Here is an 18362-nt window from a genome sequence, read left to right as displayed (position 1 = left end):
GCACGCCTTCCCATCCACCCTTTTGTTTCAGTGCCAGCCATCTGCTAGACCTCTCCACTCTTCAACAAACACTGCATTCATTCATGGTGGTCTCCTGGTAATAAGCCTTACTCACACTGGGTTTGCTCTGCTTTAAGAGGCTCAGTACACCCAGAGTTCAGAGGATTGTGGGGCATTTATGTCTTGGCAGAGAATGCAACCTTCTCCTCATGGGATTGCATTTTTTCGGAGGCACTGCTTCTTCAAAATCCATAAATCTATCACCATTATGGGAAGCTGTCTCCACAAGCAGTCCTAGGTCATGACTGATTCCATGCTATTTTAATGCTTTCCTTTTAACAGAATTCTTGGCATTGCAGCCTTAAAATTATATACAGCCGCCTGCATGATGCATGAAATTTCTCAAGAAATATCTTCTGCATTAACAATTCATGCTCTGAATCACATTACACGTTAGCTCAAGAATTCAATTAATGAGCTTTGGTGTTTTGTATTTTCATCTCTGCATTTTTCTAAATTGTTCAAATTGTATACGAATGGCTATGGCCTTCATAATCAGAAATGAAAGCTAGTCTCTATTAATGAGGTGCTAGCAGGGAGGATGCCATAACATTGCTCCTTAGGGCATACTCTCTGACTTCCAGAATTGGGCTCATTTTGCTACAATTGGGCAGACTTAAGATTTGGTGTATTCTTTCCCTAGAGGCATTAAGTATGCTAATACCAATAAAAAAAACAAAACAATCACATTAACTTGAGCTCTGTAAGCAATAGTTACTAAACTTTTGAAAGTGTGGTGTGGCTGGACTGTCTCACCAGGAATGGTTTTATTTTAGAAAGTCCTTAAGTGTTTGGGTATGTAAAAATGCATTTCTAATGTTCAGATCTGAGGACACTTATCTGAGGCTTTCTATCTGGCTACAGTTCGACAAGTGTGGCCAAAAGGAATTTGTTTTTCATCTTGGAAGGCAACATGGGTCCTGGAATTTGGTATCATGCTCCTTATTCAAATCCCAGCTTCCATGTCTTCTAATCCTGGGGTCCTGAACAAATTAATTGCACCTGTCTAAGGTTCAACTCTACTGACCCATGAACTATGGGCTAGGCTGGGAGCCAGGCTCAGAAGCAAGTCTCTAAAAAAAAACAAACTGTAAGTTTCCTTAAGCACTGATCCTCAGCATGTTTGTGCCGATTGCTTTCTTTTTCTCAGATCTATCACAACTTTTCTACTTCCTGGCTGGAAGACTCAATAATATAATTGCACGAGTCCTTAACACTGTGCCTGTTGTATGTAACACTCAATAAATATTAACTATTATTATTAGGATGATGATGAAGATTATTTTTATGTGGGCTTGGAATCCCAGCTTTCATTCTGACACATAGGATATGGCTTTGTTGGGTAGAATTGGATGGATTTAAGCAAGAATTGAGCCAGAAATCAGACACCACTGGATCCTCAGTCATGCCCACATGGACCTGACACTACTTTTCTGGACCCTTAACTACAAAGAGTGTCACCAGATCTCCAGTTGTGGCTTTGCACTGATCCAAGTGGATGAATCCTCTGAAACACTCCCCATCAGCACCCTCAATGGACCAGTCACATGGCCCTATTTTTGAAGTTTCTTATAGTTTTCTTTGGGATGTTTCTACCATCTGATTTTGTAGTATTCTCTGATACAAGTTCTAGACTTTCCACTGCTGGTCTTTGGCTGTGAAGAAAGGAGAAGGGGAACCCCTGGAGTCACAGAAAACTCAGGAGGCCTGGGATACAATCCCAGACACTAATAAGGCTACACCTGTGGCTTCTCTGGGCCTCAGTTTCCTTCTTTGCACTTCAAGGGGTCCTCTATGCTCTCTGGATAGATACCTTTCCTCCAAATATCCACAGCACAAATACTCCATTGCCTGGTGTGCTCCAAGCACTGGCCACCAGGACTGTGTGCTACTTGGTCCTTGCCCCCAAGAAGACTCCAGGTTTTCTCTGCCCAGCATCTGCCCTGAACTATGAATCAGAGATGTGGCTTCAGACCTGCTTTGGGGATGGGTCATGGAAAGTCCACGCTGGGCTTTACAATCTGCCACTTCTGGCTGCAGATCCTGGCTCTGGTACCACTTACTAACTTTGTGACTTGGGACAAGTACATGTAATTTCTCTGTGCCTTTGTTTACCCATCTGTAAAACGGGGACCAAGGCACTCACTTCACAAAACTGTGTGGGGATCCTAACTGGAATAAAGTAGATAAAGTTCCAGCACAGTGGGTGCTTATTTTTTTTAATCACAGAATTTTTACTTTAGTCTATTCAACTTAGACGTTAAAAAAAAATCATGTATCAGTCTTGGGTATACACATAAAAAGAAAACCATAAACAAAATTAATTGCTTACAGTCTCTAAAACTGCTTCACCTTCAGAATATTTCACCTTCTGGATTATTTTTTTACTCAGAGTGGTTGACAGGCTTTTTTTCATATAACATCACCCCCTGTAACATCAAGAGCATAAAGAGCATAGATGATTCTGGTGGGGTTTTTTGCTTTGCTTTTTTACTTATTTACCTTAAAAATTTAGAAAATTATCAGTTTGAAATTAGAGCAGCTAACATACTAGGGGCAACAAACTAAAAATTCAAATGGCTAAAAACAATTCAGTTATTAGAGTACAATTTATAATATCATATCTCAGAAAAATAAAACACTAAATGTCTTTCCTTCTCCATAAGACTGTTTTCTCCCCAGAAAGAAAAAAACAGCAATTAATGATTTGAGATTAAGATCAAACATAACTTAAGCAACAGCTAAATAAGTGACCTGTATAGCACAGTGTTAGTGCACAACTAACAGCCCCAAGTGTTAGCTGTGCTGGTTACAAGAACTTGAGCACATGGATTTAACTTTTCAAGGACTCAGTTTCCCCTTCTGTGAAGTCAGGTGGTGAAATTCAATGATATTTAGGGTCTTTGGGTTACCTAAAGCTCTTTGTCTATGTAAATGCTCATGAAACTCAATTCACCATCTTGTTTGAATACTGAATACTACCCCTTTTTTACAACACTTGGCAGTGAAGAATGTTCCTGTAGACAATTTATAAATTTATACCCAAGGGCAATATCCTCTGCATTTCGAAAGTTCTCTCTTCTCTATCAGGAGACTTTATTTCTATTTCTCAAACAAATGAAAATATACTCAAGTAGTCAACAAACAGAGATATGATTTTTTCTATTGAATATATAGCTTCTGTAGCATTATTTGCCTTTCTAGGAATTCCATTACATTGGGAGGGAAATCACACCTCTGTAAGGTTGGATTGATTAGAATCATTGGTACCGAGCCTTCCAACACTCAATTATGTTTTTGTTTGTTTCTAAAAGAGAGAAATTGACTTAAAAAAATAAAAACAAAGTAAAAATCCAGGGGTGCCACAAAATAAGACTATGCTCTACCTGTACATCTTTGTTTGTTGCACAGTATTTTTGAATTCATGTGGGATGAAAATTTCACAGAAGAAATTAAACATTTCATGTGAACAGGAAATCCCCCTTATTATAAAGAAGGCAGATTCTCGGCCAGAAACTAATACAAAGTTAGAGAAAAATATTGGCAAATGTTTCGGCTGTGAGTAAAGACAGCACCAGTTTACTTAAGGGTTTAGTTTTAAATGGTCATTTCCTGGAACACTTAGGCTGTGTGGGGGTCAGAACTGATCAACAATTATAAAAGCTTGGGGACTTCCTGATTTCAAAACTTACCACAAAGCTACAGTGTAGTACTGGCATAAAGACAGACATACAGACCAACAGAATAGAATAAATAGCTCAGAAATAAACCTATGCATAAATGGAAAATGATCTGCAACAAGGATGCCAAGACCATTCAATGAAGAAAGAATGGTCAATGGTGTTAGGAAAACTGGATATCCAGGTACAAAAGAAGGCAGTTGGTCCCTTACCTTACACCATATACAAAAATTAACTCAGAATGGATCAAAGACCTAAGCATAAGAGCTAAAACTACAGAACTCTTTTAAGAAAATATAGGGGAAAAACTTCGAGACATTAGATCTGGAAATGAGTTTTTGGATACGACACCAAAAGCACAGGCAACAAAAGAAAAAAAACAGATAAATTGGACCTCATGAAAATTAAAAACATCTGTGCCTCAAGGGACAGAAGCCATAGAGGGAAAAGGCAACCCACAGAATAGGAGGAAACATTCGCAAATCCTGTTTCTAATAATTAATTAATATCCAAAATATATAGAGAACTCTTACAACTCAACAACAAAAGCAAATAAGCAAACAACTGGGTTAAAAAATGGACAAAGGGCTTGAACAGATATTTCTCCAGAGAACAAATGGCCAACAAGTAGATGAAATGATGCTCAACATACTAATCATTATAGAAATGCAAATCAAAACCCACAATGAGATACCGCATCACACCCATAAGGATAACTACTAACAACAACAAAAAAAAGTGTTAGTGAGTATGTGTAGAAATTGGAACCCTTGTGCACTATGGGTGGGAATCCAAAGTGGTGCAGCTGCTGACAGAATGATAGGTCCTCAAAAGATTAAAAATTGAATTACCATATGATCCAGCAGTTCCACTCCTGGATAGATACATACCCATGAAGAATTGAAAACAAGTTCACAAAGAGATAGTTAAACACTCATGTTCATAGTGGCATTATTTACAATAGCCAAAATGTAGAAGCAAGCCAAGTGTCCACTGACAGATGAATGGATAAATCAAATGTAGTATTATATATAGTACATATACAGGGGAATATTACTCAGCCATAAAAATAAAAAAGGTGGAAATTTTAGTAATTGCTACAACATGGTTGACTCTTGAGAATATTATGCTAAGTGAAATAAGCCAGCTACAAGACAAATACTCTATGAATCCACTTGTATGAGGCACCTAGAGTAATCTAACAATGGAAAGTAGAATGGTGGTTGCCAGAAGCTGGGGAGAGGAGGCTGGGGGATTATTGTTTACAGGCTACCGAGCTTTGGCTTTAGAAAGTGAAAAGAGTTCTGTGGATGGACAGTGGTTGGTGATAGTTGTACACCAATATGAATGTACTTAATGCTAGTGAATTGTAAACTTAAAAATGGTTAGGTTAGTAAATTTGTTATATTTTACAATAAGTAAAAATTAAAAGGGAGAAAAAACTATAACTAATCTTTTATTTGAAATTCTTTATCTGTTAATAAAAGGTGAGAATTTGGTAGTCCAAAAACAACACAGCCTTACAAATAATAGAGAAAATGGTGGGGGGAGGCTTTCCCTCCCTAATCTGCTCCTTCACACCTCCACCTCTTCCCTCACCCTTTTTCCCACTTCATCAATTAATTGCCAAAAAATGAATGGTAGACTTTAGCACACAGACAGGATTGAGGTTTTGAATGCCTGGGGAAGTTTTTAATGAACTCTATATATTACAAAAATATTTGTTAGTGTTAGTATTTCTATTTCAGAGGGAAACTGCAAACCAAATTTCCTGGGCATTTCTCTACATCCAGGGCAAGAGCAGAGTTGGCAGCTTAGACAATGCATGGAAGATGGGATCCTGGATGCACTGAGCCATACCCCCACCAAAACAAGGGTGGGTCACAGGGAGAAAATGAGAAAATGTTCCTCAAACTGCTGACTTGCAGAGAATCGGTTTAGCTTAGCACTCGGGAGCTTGGGCTCTGTCAGTGGATATACCTCAGTCCAAACCCTGTTCTACCACTGATCAGTTTGACCTTGAGCAGGTTACTTATGGTGTCTGAGCCTCTGTTACCCCAAACTACAATGGGCATAATAAGAGAATCTTCAAGATTGGTATAAGTGCTTGTTAAGATAGCACAAGCCTACATGTGCTTCACATGACTTCATAAATGTTAGTTCTCAGGATGACCACGGGCACTTTCAGTCCTCAGGACTCCATGCACAGTCTCTAGCTGAAATCAACATTCTTCTCAGCCCCGAGGCACATCCCCACCAGACTCAGAAGCCCTCTGCTAGAGGGAGCCGGATGTGAATGTCCTAAGCGTGAACTTTCGAGGGAACTCTGAATGGCTAAGTGAAATGAAAGTGTAGCCAACCCATGAGGGGCAGCATTTTCAGAGACTCTGGGCTCCCTATGTGGAAACATAGAAGTCTGCACTCACCACCATGCTGCTCCATGGTCGGCCCTAGGACAACACCCTCATACCTTTTCCTTAGACAGTGTTGTCCTCCCCTGGCTTTATGTATACTAAAAATGGCTACTATGTATTTGCTGCCCAAAGCTGTCTCCAAACTCCGGATCCTTGGAGCTAGCCTCCTCCACACCTCCACTTGGGCTCTCACAGGCACTCAAACATAACATGTATGACATGGAACTCCTGTGTCATGCCACTTTTGCTCCAGATTTACTGTCTCCTTTGGTGGCTCCTCCAGTAACCCAATGATCACGTGAGAAGCCCAGCACCGCTGGGATGCCTCTCTCTTCACCCAGCCATCGGATCCCCTGCTGAGCTCTGCTGGGCCAGTCAATCTCCAGCTTTTGCCTCTAATTCTCCCCTCGAATCCAGTCACTCTCTTAACAATCACAATCTCCCATCTGGGCTCCTTGAAAACACTTCTCCACTGAAATTCCTTCTGTAACCAGCTCTCAAGAGTGCTCTTTTCAAGATAAAATTCTATTTTATCATCCTCCTCAGAAGATATCACAATGGCCTGGGATGGGCCGTGAAGGTTCAGGAACGTGCAGAGGTGGTGCCCCCCCCCCACATTGTGCCTGCCACACAGTAGGCACTCAAGAACAAATTGAACTAATGCATGGGTTTCACTCCCTTTTACCCTTTTTCTACAATAGGAATGCTTTTCTATAGGCATTTGTAATTCTTCCATGTGCACAGTGATAGAAGACAAGGGGGAATCACAGCTTTTCCTGACTAAATATTTCTCTCCCATCTGCAGTCTCTGGCTCTTGATCTTTTCCCACTTCTTCTCTAGTTGCAAAAATATTGCTTTTATCACACACTGCTCCAAGAAAAATACAATGTGCCCAGTCCACATTCCTATCTGACTTCCTTTGGAAACATAAATCAGGCTTGGTTCCTGAGTGCTACATGTTGCTCCATTGCCCTGTCCTCTTAAGCAATCCCAAGACTCATTCCTGCTTCAGCAAACTGAGCTTGGCTGCTGGGGGCAGGAAGGGAGAAGTGACACTTGAGTCAGTTTTGGATGCATTATGTAAGCCGAGTTCAAGACACTGAGCTCTGCCTTTATTAACCTTTCAAGAAAAAAAAAAGAGGTGAACCTGAAAAGGCTTCCAAATCCTACCCATGCACAGAGTAGTTGTTCCACAGATAAAACCCCAGGGTTAAAAGGAAGGAACCTCCAAAGTCATGGACACTGATGCTGGTTAGGGGGAAGCAAGGTTATGACTTTGAGTTTTATATAAAGCTAAATGGATCCCTTTCATTTTTATTATATGTATACACCAAATTATAATTATAGAATACATTTCACTATTTTATTTTTATTATCACACTCCATGACATTATTTTGAATAGTGATGGTGATCAGAATCACTGTATTATTAGGAATTGGGAGGTGCTATTAGTCATCTCCCATCTGGTCTTGGCCTCTAGCACAGCCTATGCCAGTGGGAAGCACAAGCTGTGGTTCATTAGGCCCTGACCTCTCAAGAGACCCTGGCACCTAACAGTGCCATCAAGAGACCACTGAAACCAGCCACGGAGGCTTCATGGACGGCACGTCTCCAAATGAATGCTCAAGAACCACCCACCTCGCCTGCCCATTTCTTTAAGCCTTCAGCACCCATTCTTGGCTTTCACCCACTGTGAGAGGGTGCTAAGGACTCCCTGCCCCCACAGAACAAGGCAGGAGAGGGGCACCTCCCATCAGGCACTGTGACAGCAGAGTGACTCCGTGATGTGAAGGCACACAGGGATAATGTGCTACCGAGAATGCCTGACTCTTTTCTGACTGTGCATTGGCCCCACTTCCCGGATAGATGACCAGTCTCTAACTTTACACCTTTAGGGGTTGAATTATGTTCTCCCGAAAAGGTATGTGCGAGGCCTGATCTCAGTACCACAGGATGCTCCCACATTCGGAATAGGGTCAATGCAGATCTAGTCAAGTTAAGATGAAGTCACAGGGTGGTCCCTAGTTCAACATAATTCATGTCCTCACAGAAAGGGGCCATTTGGACAGAGATGTGCATGGAGGGAGGTGATGTGAAGACACACAGGGAAAATGCCATGTGAGGAGCAGGCAGAGGCTGGAGGAATGCGTCTGCAAGCCAAGGAGCACCTGAGGCTACCAGAAGCTGGGAAAGAGGCACGGATGGAGGACCTCCTTCCCTAAAGCTCCACAGGGAGCCCCTGCTGACACTGGGACTGCAGACTCCTGGCCTCCAGAACTGTGAGACGGTAAAGTCTATTGTTCTAAGCCACTCTGTCTGTAGCACTTTGTTATGGCACAAACATGAAGAATGCACTGTCACATTTCTGCAGAGTACTCTGGAGAGATCAGAGCATAGTTGCTAAGAGCTGAGGTCCTGGTGTTTGACAGACCTGGTTTGAATTGAGGTCCTTCCACTTTCATGCTTTGTGATCACAGACAAATTGCTCTCTGTGCCTCAGTTTCTACAATATAAAGAACAGAGGGAAAATAAACTATTTCATGTGTTCCATGGGGATAATACATGAGGTAATCACCTCACAGGCCGATTAGGATTCCAAAATAAGAACAGCATGTGTGAAATCCTGAGCACAATGTTGGCCATGGAGTGGGCACCCGGTACCCTTAGCCAGTGTGACTATTACTTAGGATCCTGGAGGGCTTGTCAGTGAAAGCTTATGTCTCATGCAACATGTAACATGGGATCTGCATGGCTCCAGGGCCAGCTTTATGGTGCATGACCCATGGGGTGGCACAGGTCCTGGGTTCAGAGGGCCCCAATCTTAGTTTAATGCTCTATTGATACCATCTTGAAATTTTTAATCATTTTTGAACAAGGGACCATCATTTTCATCTGCACTGAGCCCACAAACTATGTAGCTGGTCCTGCCAGCTCTATCAGCCATGCACACGGGTTGAAAATTTATCTGTAACCAGCACTGCAAGATAAATTTAAGTTAAGGGACTGGCAAGAGTTCCTTATTAACTCTGCAGCATTACAGTCTCTCAGTGCCATCTTTCAGGTCATTCTTTGGGTTGCATTTAAATCTCCAAATGCCTTTATATCTAATTTAATTTGAATACTACATGTACTTGTACTTTAAAAAAATCTCCCTTGCAGAATTTTCTTCCAGGATTTGGGGAAAAGGATAAAGGGAAAGAACTTCCATGGCCCATTTTCCTCCTGATTCTGGAGCCATGAGCCTCATGGGGTAGCTGGTGTAGCTAAGTGTGAAATTATCTCCTGCTGGAACCTTTGCTGGCTTCCCCAGAACAAGGCATCTTTTACTTCTAGCCCAAAGGGATACTCTGGCCTCTTTAGCCACCCTGCGGGAGTCCCTCAGGAACCTTTTATTAAGTACTACATGCCAGAACTATTCTAGGTACTGAAGAGGCAACATACAAGAAAAGAGACAAAAGCCTCGACATTCCTAATACAGATCAGGAGAAAATAAACACGATAAAAGTAAGGCAGACACAGGGCATAAATCTGCAGAGAAGTAAAAAGCTAACCTTTTCAAAGAATATTGCTTCTCTCTCACTTACCAACTTTACATTTCCCTGTATGGCCCCGGAAGATGACTGGTTAGCCAGACGGGTAAGATTCCTCAAGGGAGGAACAACCTAAGACAGGCACAGTCGCGGGGGGGCCATCAGTTGAGAAATTGGGTATCAACAGAGGTGAGGCTTAGAACCTCACCCCCCATTTTGAGAGAAATCTTCTGCATCCGTGGATGTTTTGCTGCCCTTGTCTAGCTTGGATTAATACTTAGTCTATAGGCACAGACCTGATCATCTACATTTGCCCTCTTACAGCACTAACTTATGTTTTCTACCTTTATCTTGCATCTACCTACCACTTGAGCATTTTATTAAAAAATAAATAAAAATAATAATAATAAGGGAGAAATGTGGGATTCACATATAAATCAAGTATAAAAATCAAACGAATAATCACATCTGACTTGATTGTTTATAGTTCATGATGCGTGATCAAAACTGAAAGTTTCTGTGATATGACTGCCTTTGCATTGTTCACCATGTAAGAACTTACTATGTAAGAACTTGTTTGTTATGCTTCAGAAGATTGGAGATTGTTGAGAATTAGGCATGGGGTTGATTAATGATTGTGCATTGAGTCCCCTGTACAGAATTTTATTGTTGTTAACAACCATTTGATCAATAAATATGAGAGATGCCCTTTCAAAAAAAAAAAAAAAAGTAAGGCAGAGCATGGGGATGGAGGGGCCGGGAGGGCAGTGGTAGGCTTGTTATTTCATGTGGGGTAGTCAGGGACACCGTCTCTGCAGTAGACGTTCGGTGGGGGACCCAGATCGAAATGAGGGGCTGTCACATGAATATCTGGAGGGGGCACAACTGAGCTAAGGAAGAGCCAGTGCAAAGGCCCCAGGGGAGCAGACTTACTAAACCAAGCAAGGAAGCTAGTGTGGCTGGAGTGAACAAGTGAGGATGGTGGGGTGGTGGGGAGAATGGTAAGGTGAGTCCCGATCAGAAAGAGACTTGCAGGTTGTGGAGAAGACTGAGAGTTTTGCTCTGAGTGAGACAGAAACTGGAGAGGAAGGAAAGGATCGGATTTAGTTTCGAAAAGATCACTGTGAGTACGTTGTGGAGGAAACCATTGAGGGAGGCAAGAACAATGCAAGAGATGGGTTAGGCAGGCACAGCAAGGTTCCAGGTGAGAGATGACCGGGGCTTTCAGGTGGCAGCAGTGGGATGGGGAAAAGCGGGCAGATCAGGGTTATATTTTGAAGGCAGGGCCAACTAAACCTGCTGATGGACTGGATGCTGGATATTGAGGGGCTGGGAGGAGGGTCCAGGAGCCCAAAGCCTAGAAGAATTGCATTCCATTTGCTGAGGTGAGAGGAGGAGAGGGCAGTGCAGTACGGGGAGAATAAGGAGCTTGTTTTGAACACATTCAGTTTGAGATTCCTACAAGACCATGAAGTGGACATATCAAGACCACTGGACACACAACAGAGCTTGCAGTTCAGGGCAGGGACCATCTGTTCACAGTTGGACATAGCACAGGTATCAACAGGGAAGAGAAGAGACCCAAAATCACTCCCACATTTAGAGACCAAGGAAATGAGGAGCTAGCAAAGGGGGCTGGGAACGAGCCCCTAGTGAAGTAGAAGCGAGAGTGTGGTCTTGAAAGACCTGTGTCTGCTGCTGTGCGAAGTCAAAGAAGACGGGGACAGAAACTGACCCTGGATTTGGCAACATAGAGGTGACCTTGACAAGGTCAGTTCAAGATGCAACACCTTGAGAGGAGTGGATGCAGGAAAGATTGGAAGGAAGGGAGCTGGAGACACAGGGAAGCCCCGCCACTCGGGGAAGAGCTCTGCTTTAAAGCCCAGGTGAGAAGAGGTAGGTGCTGGAGACAGGTGTGGGGTAGGCAGGTCCTCTGCAGATGTGTGACATTAGAGTATAATTGTGCGTGGAAATGGCCCAGTAGAGAAGGGGAAACTGGTGCTCCAGGACAGAGAAGGAATGATTGCAGGAGAAACATCTCTGAGTATGTGAGAGAAGTTGGGATCAGCTACACAAGCCGAGAGGCTGAGCACCCAATGTAGCACAAAGGTTTTATCCGTGGGGCAGGAGGGGAGGCAGAACATATTGATCTGGGTGCAGGTCTCTTGGGAGTTTTAAGGTGGGGATGATGGAAGTTCTTCTCGTTAATTCCAGTTTCGCAGGTCATCAGCTGAATGAGGAGGGCAGGAGGATGTGGCAGGTTTGAGAAGGGAGGAATCTGAGTGAAATAATGATCCAGGGCATTTGTTTCTCAAAACCTATTAGCGGGTTGTTAAGTCAATTTAGGAGGCTGCCATCAGCACATTTCAAGTAGATGAAACAGGACAGAATTAGAGAGAAGAGACAAGGAAATATTAGGTAGTAAGTGTTAGTTCCTAAAGCTTTATTTCACTCCTACATGAAAGTGATTTTTTATAAAAGCTTGTCAAAGACAGATCTGAGGGGGACAATGGATGGATTAATAAAATGGAGCAATGACCATGAACCTTTTAATGTGCCCAAGGTTGCCCAGCCACACCCATCCGCCTGGTGCAGGAACAGGCATGGGAAATGTGCCAGCAAGAGAATTAAAGTAACCGCAAAGGCAGAGTTATAATTCCAGACCAGGCAGTCCAGGGTGGGAAGGAGACAGGGGAAGACATGAGGCAGATAGGGGGCAGTGACCAGGCAGAAGCATAAATGGATTGAAGAGTCTGTTGGTGACTGTGCTGAATCAACTCTGCAAGGAAAACAAGATCCCACATTTCCCCTTCAAGATTGAGGGCAAGGCAAATTGTGTTCCTTCACCAAAGTTCCTTCACTGAGATTTTCTGTTCAATGGTTTATCAGAAAATGCTTTATCAGTGGGAGGGCTTTCTTCTTGCTTCTGTGTGGGCCTTTCACATGGTGTGTAAAAATATTTGAAGTTAAATGGCATTATATCTTGGTCAATTTTCCCAGCACTCACCAAAAAAAATGTTCCTCAAAGGCAGTTTTGTTTGATTAAATAATACTTAATCATATGGTTGTAAGGTACCTTCAGATCAGACAACCTTCAACAGCTATTTTGCAGTCAATTGATTTTTATCACCATTTCCAGAATGATATTTATTTTCTAAAAGCATCAGAATCCCTGAGAACTACAAAGTCTTGGTTCTTAGGCCAGGCTATTTCCTCCCTCTGGAAGCATTGAGTCCAGGTTTCCCTGAAACCTTTCATACTTTCACTCTATCATCTTTCATGGTATGTACAGAGAACCCTTTAATATTGAAGACCAACTAAGGTCCACAAGTTTAAAGGGACTTACGGAATTAGTAGCTAAAATGTTGCCATTTTCTTTTTTCATGATATTTGATAATTTTTTCTCTTACAATTATATTAATGGTTTTTTGATTCTTAAACTAAATAAAAAGTACCTTGGGAAAAAAACTTAAAAAAAAAATTTATCTCTACTTTATTTCAATAGTTCAACTTAGACCTTATCATGACTTATCTCAGAAGATTTTGAACCATAATGTTTAAAATCTCATCTGATTCTATGTGGTCCTGTTATGTTACCCTGGCTTCTGTCTCAACCATCATTCCAGCTGCTGCAGGCTCAGAAGAGCTGATACACAGCATTCTTCCTGGTGGTGTCCGCTGGCAGGATCTGCACGTGAAGCTGCAAACCCCCCACACCCCACCTTCTCACCCTCCACTGGCAGTGAGGGTGCAACCCACCATAAATGGGGAGGGGAGGGTGCTGATGAGCAGGTGCAGAGAGGGCAGAGAAGGGGGGCACATGCACTCAGGCACTGGGTGAATTATGGTATAAGGATCTGGCCAAGAACTGGCTGGGACCGTGAGCCTGCATGTGGCTGTTTCCTGACATGATTAAGAGTCTCCTACAAAGCTTCATGTTCTCTGGGTCTCTTAGACCTGCGATTCTTAATGTCCTCCATTCTATACATCATCAATCTTCAAGGGACCAGGAACTAACAGAAACAAAAGCTATGTCCGAAAAGGACATTACACAGTTACAGGCATCCTATGGTTATGAATATTGCCAATAAGGTTAGAGGGCATAAAAATCTGCAACAGAATTGGAAATAAAAATGGCCAGGAAGCAGCCAAGATGGTTTCTGGTGGGCTGGGGTAGCCACTAATGGGCCAGTAAGTCCTGTGTCTTACTACCTGGGGCAGGGGGTTGGCTAGAAACCCCTGCTCCCTACAACCATCGCCAGAAACCAAAGAGGGCTCATTATTCCCAACCGTGTGCCCTGCCAGCTTCATGGGGTGACAGCAAGCATCCAAAAGGCTGCCAGTGCTCAGCCGGCTCTTCCAACCCCACCGTCCATCAACCCAGCCCCAGTGTGGCTCTGGCAGCACGGCTTCAGACGCCTGAGGGCAGAGCTCAGGTGCATGGGGCAGCCTTAAGGACTGGCTGCCTCAGAGGTACAACTAGTCCAGTAAGCTGTACTTTAAACTGGCCACTCTGGTGGGTCCTACACTGCCTCCAGCCCTTCCTATGAAGACCTCTTCTTACTTCCTGTTACAGACAAAGGAGGCTATTCAACATAAGGCACAATTCCCTGAGGATCCTTGTGACAGGACCAGCTACCCAGGGCAGTGGGTGACAGTGAGACAAGAACCGTGGGTGCAGTCAGAGTAGGGTGAAGGCCTCTGGAAAAAGACCCCTACCAAAACTCCATATTAAACAATTAAACAAAGACAGAGTCACATTAATTCTCAAAAGTAAAATATCAAAATAGGAACATAAGCATTCTTCAATGAAGATTAGTTAATACTAAAAAGCCAGGAATAACCTGGCCTAGAATGTTTGAACATCCCCCAGATAAGAAAGTATCTCAACATAGCCCATGTCTTGTTTGTATCAATTAAATAAAGCTATTGTAAAATTTACTTTAGCCTGCTAAAAAAAAACAGTTTATCTTTAACTTTACCCAGATGCTGCTTTTCCTCCTCCAGTCCTAATAATAACTCAGCTCACCTTGAAAGCAAAACAAGCAGCCCTGACTAATATACTCCCAAACCAAAAAACTGTTACTCTGAGAAAGGATCAAAGCAGTAAATTTCTTAGGTTAACTCTGCAAAATAGTCTGGAAAACTGATAAGAAACTTAGTGTCTCTTCAAAGACAAACATTTAGAGACCATCTGGTGGATCTGCATCCCCTAGCTCTTTGTCTCTCAACTGCCTATAAATCGACTAGACAACACACCACTACAGGCTCTCTTGTCCCCTCCTGGCTCTAGCCAGGAGCTCTGTCTGTCCTCTCACTGTATCTCTCAATAAAAGTCTCCCTGGCTCTCCTACCTTGATGTTTGCTAAGTTCATTCTTAGACTCTGCAAACAAGAACCCCAGCATCAACAGGTCTCCCTCCAGGACCCTCCCCATCTCTCCCACAGTCTGATTCTTCAGGACATGTGTCCCAAACTGTCCTCTGTAGGTCCTGCATGTACAGCTCTTAACCTCCCTCTCTGGGCTGAAGGACATCCGAGGGTCCAGGCCATGTCTTCCCGCCTCCACACCTGGCAGGGCCCAAGCAGGGCACCAGCAGGAATGAAGGATGAGTTCCTTTCCCAAATGCACCACTCTCCTCCTAATTCTCTTTGCACTTGCCACTCCTTCTACAGGAAACTCACTTGTTACTAGCTGTCACCAAAGAATCTGTCATAGCTGACCCCTTCCAGCGTCAGTCCTTTTCTGATGCTTGGGCTGGGTGAGTGCCCCTTCCATGAGCAACCCCACCCCTGAATAGAAAGGGTCACTCTGCCCTCTCCAGGCCTCTGCTCTTTGATTGGACTCCACCTTTTGTAGGTAGAGTCCTGAGAAAATAGAGTAAGAAAGAGATCACCAGAGCCAACATTACAATGTTGGAGTTCATTTGTTTTATTGTTTAGATCCCGTACATAGCCTAATATCACTCTGTACACTGTTTAAGGAAAGACATTGCTAAAACTATTTGGCATAACTGGGGTATGAGATGTTTCTAAAGAACAACTGTCCATAATACAATGCATGTTAAGTATGCACTAAGACAGGAATCCCAGAATACAGAGAAAATGGGGGTAGGGGAGATGCCCCAAAGACAGATGGCCAAGAGAGGGCCCCACCCTGGGGGAGGTGCAGGGCACTTCATATATTAGACTTCACCCTACAGATATTAAGAAGCTCTGAAGAAAGCACCCTGAGGGGGCCTTCCTGTCGGCTCATCTCATTGGCTCCCTCTCTCCCCACCCCTCTGCTCCCCCTCCTCCCTTCAGGAGCCAGGAAACCTTCAGGAGTAGAGTCTCCCTCCAGCAGAGCGGCTGTAGCCCAGAGCCAGAGAAGCCTCTGAAATCTACATCCCTGTGCTTATTTAATAAAATACCTAATAATAAAGAGAACACCTTTTATAAAAAGACAGGAGCCTCTGTCTTTGTTCTCATTTGAGATCCTAAATTGCCAAGGGAAAAAACTGCAAAGGAAAATAAGAATTTTAATTAAGGGTTTTCAAGTTCCAACTCAGCACAAGTGTGTCTCCCCAGTCAAGCACTGACCACAAGGTCCTGCCTCGCCAGTGTCTGTAATACCCCTTGCTAGTCTGAGGGCCCTTCAGGCCAGAATTATAGAGGGACATCTGCTCGGGTCAGATCTCAAAGGTAACTCTGGAGCCCCAGAAGGCAGCCAGGATCCCCGATCCCCCTGCACCACCTGAACTGGAGCTACCACATCTCTGCAGAACCGGTCAGGTCTGGGAGTGTGCCTGCTTTCCCCCAGGGCACTCTGCTGACAGCGGACTAAGTGACCTCTGAATACGCACAACCTGTGCCTTCAGGCTTTCATTCAGTTTGTGATTGCCCAAAAGAAGATAGAAAGCTATCCATCAGGTCCTCCCAAATCAGTGTCTAAGTTTAACAGAATTCCAAACTAATCCCGTGGAATAAAATTTGACTGGAAGAATTAATGGTGAACATCGTCAAGAAATCTGAAGAAAGAAAGAAAAGAAGGAGCAGAAAGTGCAGCGGGGCTCGCCCTGCCAAACACAACAAGTGTTAATTACTGCTCTGGGAGGCAGCAGATTTACCCACCAAATGATGCTGCACCTGAGGGTAAACCCCTGGGAAAAAAGAATTAAACTGATTCTGACTCACCAACCATCGATGCAATGGTCCCAAATGAGTGTAAACAGTAATCTATAAAACCGAGGGCTACACAAAAAGTGAGACAAAAAGTCAGGAACACTCAGCAATCCCACCTATTAAGGTGTTAGGAAGAAAGACAAGATATGAATGGGCGGAGGGAGAGTAAGGCCAGTGGAGCCCACTGAAAGGGACTCTAAGAGTTAACCAAATAAAACCAGACAGCCAGAAGGACTCAGAGTTAATGAGTGAGTTAGTTGAAGTTTCAAAGGTCAGGCATGACTTGGAATGTCCGGATATTCCCCAGATAGAGAAAAGTCAATCTACAACTCCTTTGCCCTACCCCATGAGGTAGAGCAGGGAAATAGGACAAGGGTCATGCCATTATAAAATCTACTTAGCCTGCAAAAAGGCCCAGCTTATCTTGAACTTAACCTATATGCGTTCTTCCTCTTCTTTGATCCCCTTAATCAAGTAACTTTATAACCAGGACAGGAGATAGACCTCCAAAATGTAAATAAACCTATGTGACAAAGAATCCTGAGATCCAAACCAACACAGTCACCTAAAAAACCTTCTTATTAAGACAAAACTTCAAAGGAATTATAAATCACCTGTATACAGCATGCCTTACACTGACTCCTACTTAAAAAAAACATATAAAACTCCATACCCTAAACCCTTAACAATGGCTCCTCTCTGAGGTTGCTCACACACCCCTTTCTTTGAGCATGTCACTCTGTTCTATTCCAGATAAGTAGGGAGGGGCTGCTGAGAGCTCTGATTTAGGCTTGCAAGTTCCCATCACCTGGGTGACCCGAACAGGACTGCAACTGTATGATCATGCTCTTTAGTAGCCTACCTGAAAATCTCTTTTCTTTGCCTTTGGGAAGTTCCCAGAACATAATCTCACCCTATCCAGTGCCCTGTGAACCCCCCAAATCCTGGTATGGTAGGGACTTCGCTCCCACACTGTGCAAATTCAAGCGGACAAAGGATGCCAGGTTAACCCTGGCTTTAGGAGTTGGCAAGGGATTTGTCCAATGCCAAACAGGAGTTCAATGAACTTCTCTTTCTTGCCTTTGCCAAACAGGAGTTCAATGAACTTCTCTTTCTTGCCTTTGTCTACCTTGACTCTGGCCGGCTCTTCCCTTGGAGTGTATTCAAATAAAACTTTCATTCTGCTTTGCTACTCTGTCTCTGCCTTTCAGTTCTTTGTTGCAGTGGGGACAAGAACTGAGGAGGATAAACTCAACCCTTAACAAAGGTGCCTCTTCCTTACTATACAGGAGAGACATCTGCCTCAATTAATTTTAAAAAGTATTTCTGTAATCAAGCCAGAGTTATAGGCAATGGGGTGTTAGCTATTTCGAAAAAACTCTGGTGATTTCATCGATAAAGAAAAAAAGTTTATTAAGCAAATAAAATTCATCTAGCTACCTATTTAAACTAGCTAAGTGTTTGAATTCTTATATTTTGTATTCCTAACCTAGCACATGAAGTTATACATGTT

The 18362-nt window shown here is 43.2% G+C and overlaps 1 protein-coding gene across 8 annotated transcripts in view; it reads right to left on the bottom strand.

The window, feature by feature from the left end:
* Nucleotides 1-18362, bottom strand: part of RIN2 (Ras and Rab interactor 2) — a 239696-nt gene that overhangs the window by 215802 nt on the left and 5532 nt on the right. The gene's annotated exons all lie outside the window — the stretch shown is intronic.

Source organism: Manis javanica, chromosome 5, assembly GCF_040802235.1.
Source record: "Manis javanica isolate MJ-LG chromosome 5, MJ_LKY, whole genome shotgun sequence".
NCBI lineage: Eukaryota > Metazoa > Chordata > Mammalia > Pholidota > Manidae > Manis > Manis javanica.
Note: the sequence above shows the minus strand (reverse complement) of the source record. Positions and strands in the feature narration are given on the sequence as shown.